The sequence below is a fragment of the Mustela nigripes genome, chromosome 1 (assembly GCF_022355385.1).
Source record: "Mustela nigripes isolate SB6536 chromosome 1, MUSNIG.SB6536, whole genome shotgun sequence".
Lineage (NCBI taxonomy): Eukaryota > Metazoa > Chordata > Mammalia > Carnivora > Mustelidae > Mustela > Mustela nigripes.
Window position 1 is genome coordinate 175,360,361 of NC_081557.1, and position 8,371 is coordinate 175,368,731.

At 36.0% G+C, this 8,371-nt stretch overlaps 1 pseudogene; it reads right to left on the reverse strand.

Annotated features, from left to right (window-relative positions):
• Window positions 1-3,983: 3,983 nt before the first annotated feature.
• On the reverse strand, window positions 3,984-4,472 carry LOC132014322 (translationally-controlled tumor protein-like; annotated as a pseudogene).
• Window positions 4,473-8,371: the final 3,899 nt, after the last annotated feature.

Here is an 8,371-nt window from a genome sequence, read left to right on the forward strand (position 1 = left end):
AAGTAAGGCTTATTATACTTGTTGGACATTTGAGCAAACAAGATTCAATTAGCAGTATGTTTGCTTTTGTAATTTCACATGTACTAGAAGGCAGATAGCACTATCATTTGATCCAGGTCTCTAGGATTCCAAAGCTTTTTCTAAGACTTTAACATCTGTACAAATATGCATAAATTAGACAATCACTGGATGAAAATTTTTATTTTATATGTGATTATATGTCAGAAAAAAATTATAAATTATTCAGTGAAGTTAAGAAACTTGATCTCAGGATTTTTGTTGATGTAGGATGAGATTACGTATAAGTACAAGGAAAAAAAGTACTGATACTTTAACCTATTCTAAATTTCTTGGTCAGATTCAAGAAATGGTAATTTCTCTGATGGCCAAGTATGTATTTATACCCAAACTATGATTGTCAAGAAGGAAAACAATGGTAGGGGGATTTTCTGGATGATACTGTGTGAAATGGAAGCTTCAACAGATGATTCTACACAAGATGTCTGTAGTGAACTGTGTGTTAGAGTGAGTTTGCCTCTCATATAAAATGGTAGAAAGACAATGAAAAAACAGCTTCCTATATCTTCACCCGGAGGAAGGTAAATGTCTATGAAAATGGCTCTGTGAAGACTTGAGATCCCACAGTTTATGAAAAAAGCAGAGTCTCCCCCCACAACAATCATAAAAACAGAACAAAATAGAACAAAACAAAAAGCTTTGGTAAGATGTAAGCCACTGCCCAGAGAGGTCTTAGTAACACATTAAGTGGTTCCATTCTTGTTCCTATTTATTCCAGTGTTTCTTTCTTTCATGTCATTAAGCTGTTTTTGTATAAAACATTCTGATTCCTTCTTTTTACTGCCTCTCTAATTCTATGTTTATAAATTGTTCCCAAAAAAGAAAAGGCATCTATATCAAACAACACAGCTTATGGTCCAGCCTGAGGAGCTCATTATTCACAGGAAGTGAATGAAAATGAAATTCATTCTGGATGCAGTTAAGGCAAACCTTTTTGTTCACGGCAGGATTTGTCAGCCTCTGAAACCAAGATCAAACCAGAAGTGAAATGAATGCATGTTGCTATATTCAAATGTCAATTCAACATAGATTATTGCCAGAATCTTATCAGAATCTGCCAGTGATTCTTAACATTACTTTAAAGCCAATATTTATGTAACTAATTACAATATTTTGTTTTCAAGTGTCAGGAATGAACATGATCTACCTTAAGCAAAATGGAGGGAAATGGAGGAATTTCTTATAAATATTCAAGAGAATTTTTACAAAACACAATGACAGAAAGAAACCTTTGTCTCAAGGAGGTTTAGAATTTAGAAACAGAAAAACATCATAGTACCAGCAGTAGCCTTATGTCACCTGCCATTTACACTTCTTTCTGTGCTCTACTCTTTTATTTTGCAAGGCATAAAATGGCAAGGCAATTCCATAAGATTGTACAGGTTGTTCACTATACAAGGGTGCTCAGCCAAGAGAGTCAAAATACAATCTGGCTCTGCTAGCCAAGCTGTGAATCCTCAGGGTCAAGTTGTCCTAGAAAGGGTGACTTTTTCTGGTTTCTGAAAAGCAGCATATGGGCAAGTAGAGATCCTATCAAATGGCCATGGTTTTGCATATATCAGGTCTAGCCACACAAAGAAATTTAATATTGTTCAAGCTCTGAATCCCTGGAGAAGAGATTTTGATTGACAGTGATTCCCACTCCTGGTTCAATTAGCTATGACTCAGAAATTAGGATATGTTTTTTAAAAATTGTGAATTGGTTAGACATTGGTAGGTAAGGCATTTATTCACAATTCCTAGAATTTTTATATTTCAGACTGTCCACTAACCTTTAACTCTTAGAGATCTCCTAAGCGCCAATTACTCAATAAATTTATATTGGAATGGAAATTGTGCCAAGAGCAGCAGAAACTCTCTAGATTTGGAAGGAGAACTAGTTCTTTTTCTCTCTCCATATTCATAAGATTGTTTATGTACTAACCTTGCATTTCTAGTGGACTGGAGATACACTTTGTTTTTTCAATTAAAATATAAGGGATTATTGTTGAAATATTTATTTTGCATTTTCTTCCAAAATAAGTTTTATCTCCTTTTATGGTTACCAGATTTAGCAAATAAGAATATAAGGTACCCAGTTAAATTTGAATTTCAGATAAATAATGAATAATTATTTAATATATGTTTAACCTATGTAATATTTGGGACTTAGATATTCTTAAAAAATTATTACATGAGACATACACTAAGTATTCATTGCTTATCCAAAACAAATTAGAGGGCAACTATGCTTACCACTATACCACCAAAGCTGTACTGTTTGAAACAAACTGAATTGCACTTCTTTTATTTTATTTGGCAAACTTGCTTCCTTTTTATTATAAGTTGAACCCTGCAGAACTACTTTTAAACATTTCTAGATCTAAGTTTGGCAGAGGTATGAAATCAAGGAAATAAAAACAGATGTATATCCTTATATATAAAGGACATTAAAGCTTGGGTTTATGATTTTACTCACCTGGTCTATATGAATAAAAGGTTTATGTTTTCTTTTGTAGAAGAAAATGAATGAAGACTATGTTGTATTATTTTCATAGTAATATACACATACTTAATCACACAATGGAACAAGGATATTTTATAAGTAAAACGTAACCAGCTACATAGCACATAATTTCATCAGAAAGTTAGTTTACTTTTTTAGATTTGAAAGAAGTAAGATATTCTACATTAATATTGTCACATCTCTTTTTATTTTTCATTTCTATTTTAAATATTTGTAATAGTCCTAGATTGACTCTATGTAATCACTGCCATTATTTATAATTAGTTATTTAAAAAAAAAAACACACACACACCTAATGTTGCCTTAGTCCTTGAGATTTAGCCTTACTTAAAAAAAAAAATGGCACACAGTATCTGTGTTAAAGTTAGAAACAAAACCCATACAGTTTTGCAACAGGGTAACCACCTTATCAAGCTATATACAACTTAAAAAGTTGGAATAATTATTATTTAGGTAGACATAAAGTGCACCTGAATTTAGACTTAATTAGATAATCTCAGTAAGAGTACCATTTTTGTAAGAAATTTGAGAAATATGTTAGGTTTCCTTTATCACTCAAAAGTAGCACCACCACAATTATTTTGTTGATTTCATGACCACTTTTCTGCTCCATGCAGTATGCTAATTAAGGTATACATTTTAAGCTTGTTTCCTTTTCATAATTCCTATAAGATTCATATTTTGATCTAGATATCAGTAGAACCTGATATCTAGAAACATTTATTAATTCCTCTAAGCCATGCATATAATAAGTAGTCACATTTGCTCCTAAAGCCTATATTATATGCTATAATAAAAAATTAAATATATTAAATATTAATAAAAAATTAAATATAGTTAAAAGATATGACCCAAACGCAAGGCAGGAATTATTGACAATTTTATTTTGGTTTCTCAATTTTTTTTTTATTAAGAGTAAAGATAGGTACATGATTTTAAGAATTAACACTGGTTTTCACAACTCTTTTTTTGATATAATAAATTATTCAGCTTGAACTTGAACATGATACACTGTTTGGCAGACAAAGATAATGGTCTGTCATTTTATGGTGGAAATGTTTTTGGAAGGTGTAGTATTTTTTATCTTTGAGGAAGTCTTAGAATGAGCAACATGGTATTGACCACAAGAAGGCTTGAAATTTGCAGTCCTTGTTAATAATGTAGAAGTGCTGATAGATAATTTTTGTCTTAGTTTGAGTGCATTTTATTTTTAGACAACCTATATGATGTGTTTTTTCCCCTTAAAATAATGCCTCTGCTCTAAGTAAATCAAGCCCCAAATTAACGAAAAGCTCAAGATGGCTTCAGTCTCATTTGTCTTAAGTCCTGGTGTTGTACAGATGAAAAGCAACAGTCATTACGACAACAGGTGATAAATCCAAAGTAACAGCCAAATTGGTTAACATTTTTCCATTTCTAAGCCGTCCTTAAGAAAATCATAGACCGGGTCACACTAGCCTCACAGTAGTCCAGTCAAGCAGCCATGTCATCTGGATTCATTTTACTAGCAATTAATTAGCAAGAAAGTGCTGGGTTTGTTCTTCAGCCCCTGTCATAAAAGGTTTTGCTCTTTTTGGTCTCTGTTCTCCAAGTCTGCCTCTGGTTATGTTCGTGTAATCTTTGAGGTGCTTGTAGGCTTCTTTTGTGAAGCTGGTTTTCCCTCCAGGGATGGTTCATGACAATATCAACAACAGTGACAACTGTGCTTTTGCTACCTTTGCCCTCGGGGTCTTCACGGGTGGCATTTTCACCAATGATCTAGTCATCAGTGTTACCCACTGTTCTACTGACCATCTTCCCCTCCACCTCCAGGCATAGGATCTGGGATCTCCCAGATCTTATGGATGTTGAAGAACATATCATCATGGCTGATGAGGCCCTGGCAGATGACTATGAGGGCACTTGAAAGAAGCAAGGGCAATGCTGGTTTAGCAGGAACCCAGAACTCTCTCCAAGTGTGGTGCAGCAGGAGCAGGGCTCAAGTGGAAGCTAGTAGAGAGCAAAAAACTGGATAGACATTGCACTAAAGGCTTCTGGTAAATTGTGAAAAGGGAAATAGATACACTGACTATGGATCTCCTATGACTAACAAATGTTAAAATTAATTTTAATGTTTGTTGGAATCTTTACTTCTAAACAATTGTACCATTAGGATGGTTATTAAACATTTATTATTTATAAATTTCCCAGATAATCTTAATGAAATTGGAATATAATGTAATTGAAGTGAAGTATTACAGTTAACAATAAGGATAGGGAGAGGCCAATAAATACCTACTGGGAAGAGAAACAAATAAAAGACTGGGAGAGATTGCCTGGAGAAAAGGAAAGAAAAGATGACAAATGAGCAAGGACAATTAACAAAGAAAAAAAATGAGTATTCTTCCCTTGGACTGGCATGCATTTAGCAATGTGAAGCCTGGGATTGAGAGATGGGTCTAGATAATAATCATAATTATAAAAGCAACATTTATTGAATTTTTACTGTGTGCTAGGATTCTACTAAAACATTTTTGTATAGTAACTCATTGAAACATCACAAAAACCTCATGATATTTGTTCTATTTTTTTTATTATTCTACAAATAAAGGAACAGAGACTTTCTCCATAGTCTCTTGCCCCACCCCCCGTAAAAATTCAATAAAGGACGCAGTAGATATAAAGCAGCTTTCCTAAAGCAGACTTAGATTTAGGTTTATTAAATTCAAAATCCAGGACAAAGCAATGATTTCAGATGAGGATGTATCTTTCATGAGCTTTCGGAGAACTGAGGTCAGTGCATTTAATAGTATCTGATAGTAGGAAGCTAAATGTCATTTAAAAATATCTGACAATTTGGGGCGCCTGGGTGGCTCAGTGGGTTAGGGCCTCTGCCTTCGGCTCAGGTCATGATCCCAGCGTCCTGGGACGAGCCCCACATCGGGCTCTCTGCTCTGCAGGGAGCCTGCTTCCTCCTCTCTCTCTCTCTCTCTGCCTGCCTCTCTGATCTCTGTCTATCAAATAAATAAATAAAATCTTTAAAAAAAATCTGACAATTAGAAGTTGGGAAATTGCACATGGTCCAAAATCTTGTATGGGGGACCAGGGTGAGAGAGAATGTTAGTATAGTGTTAGATGGCTAGATATTTAAAGGCTGATCTTGCCATAGATTCTTAATGACTTTAAGTGGTAAAACAAGGCAAGACACAATAGGAAACAAATGTCTGATACACTAAGTATGCATAGCAATTTCTGGCAATTAAAGTTTTGGTCCAGCTAGTGGTAAGGAAATCCTGCATTTTGGGACTCTCTGAAGAGCTGAAAAAGTAGTTGTGAAGGGTCATGCCACTGACACATGGAATATTACCTAGAGGGAACACTACGTGAAAGTGTACTTATAATGGTTTTAAACATAAACATGCTCAAAGTTGTAAAACACCATAATTAGTAAATATACCTAGGAAAAAGATTTCACATAGGAAGTGACAGATGAAGACATTAAATAGCCACTGTTTGGGGCAAGATGTTGTTCATGGGTGACTCCAATAAGCATGATTATGTAATATTCTTTAGGAGTATTTAGCCACTTGAATGCAGGATAGATTAATGCATCCAACAGATAGGTGGATTTGAGCAGCAGAGCTTAGGTTTTGGCAGGAAAGATTGCTTGAGGGAAAAAGGAAAAAGGGAGTTAAAGACATTCATTTGAGAAATAATTATAGGGCAGAATTGTGAAAAACAAGCCGGATAATATGACATGTTTAGACATGGGGTTATGATGAATAAAAATGGATTATAGGGTCAAAGAATCAGTGGTCATGATAAGCTGGTGAATTACATGAGTGGAGTCCTAGAGGGAATAGACTGACAGAACAGGAGATGACAATCAAAATGAGATGTTTGAAGGTATGACATATAGGTCATGGAGAAAGAATGGAAAAAAAGATTATCAGAGCTAATGAAAGAAAAGAATTTAAAGGCCAAGGTGATAGTTGGATCGTCTAGCTGGGTTTTGAAGTAGATAACCATAATGGCAGGAAAAGTATCAATGAGTGAAGAACAATGACTCAGAGGTCCATATGTGGCCTAAGAAGGAAGGATATAGGGTGGTGCAGTATGAGAATGTATGTTTCAAAAGACATGAGAGTTTCACAGGGAGAAAGGAGTGTTTGGAAGTAAGAACAGGAAGCAGAAAGGACCCTACCTCAAGCTCCAGGCCTGTATAGTACTTAAGCATGAGAGGAAAAAATAAAAACAAATCCTTCACTTTAAGGGTCCAGGAAAGCAGTGTTTTCAGGAACCAAGTTAAATATCAGCAAAAATCTGAAGAACATGTTCGTTGAAGACATTAAGGAAGGAGAGGACTTTTCTGTTGTCAGGAAACAAGTTTGAGTGAAAGGGCTTGGATAGCCAAGAGTGTGGGAGATATGGTCAGATCCGTAAAGGCTGGGAACAGGGTGCAGAGGAACATCTGTGTGAAACTGGGTCATCTGGGAACCTCGGACTTCTCGTGGTGATACAGGAGAGCTGGTGTTGAGGCATGATGGGATTTGTTTCAGAAGCCACAGGACAGTGATTAAAGGTCATGTGGTGGCTGGTCTTGCCTGCAGCTGGAGGCGGGGTGGTGGTGAGGAAATAGTCTCATCCCAGAGGCTTCAGAGCAGAGGTATCTAGAAATCTTGGGTCTAGTATTTCTGGTGAAAGAGCAGCAATTCAGTGACCTTTGCTTCCCATTAAGGCCGTCTCTACTAAGTAATTTTATTTATTGGGAAAATTCCTGCCGAATCTCGAAGCCCAAAAGTCCCCTGCTCTGTGAACCCTTTCCAAACCTCCACGTCTCATGGTTAGTCATTTCCTCTGTAACCAAAAGAGATTTTCACAAATAGCTCATTGGACTTGTATGGCATTTCATTGTCATTATTCATGTATCTGTCTCTCTCAGTACACACTGAACTCCTTGACCCACAATTTTTTGCACCACAAAGTGGATCATATCCACACAACTGGGTACCAGACTTGGGACCTATTAAGTGCTGGATAGAATTAAAGTGGATTAAAAGACTGCATCAGCAGTGTTACGAGCCCTTGAGAGTTTCCTATGGGTAAGCATTGTGCTGGGTGTTGTGTGTATCCAATCTGGACTTGGGAGTTGTCGGCTGGGGCTGCTCCACGAATACACTTCAGACTGGGTAGCTTGAACAACAGACATTTATTTCTCAGTTCTTGAGACTGAGATCAGGGTGCTAGAATGGTTGGGTTCCTGGGGAAGTTCACAGCTGGCCCTCTTCATTGTATCCTCACCGGAAGAGCAGAGAGAGAAAAGAAGCAAGCTCTCTCTTCTGTGCTTCTTACAAAGCCCTAATCCCATTCATGAAAGCTCTATCCCCATGACCTAATTAATCCCCAAAGGCCCTGCCTCCTAATATTACCACATTGAGGGGTATGATTTTAATGTATAAATTTCGGGGAGACACAAACATTCAGATCATAACAATAGATGACATTATTGTCATTTCACAGGTAGGAAAGCTGGGAAGGTTATATAGTCAGGAGGATGTAAAACCAGGAGTCAGTCCTAGTTTATCTGATTCTAAAGCCTTTTAATTCTATCAAATTGCTCTCCTGATTCTGCTTATGTTCTCATTCTAAGCTATAACAGTTTAACTATTGCCAATGCAGATTTAATACTATAGTAATAAAAATGAAGAAAGTAAAGGTTGTTAATTTTGTTGTGATATTTACTATTTATTAATGTGACTCTTTTCTAAAAAAAACAAAAATATCTTTCTGGAGCATAAACGATATAAA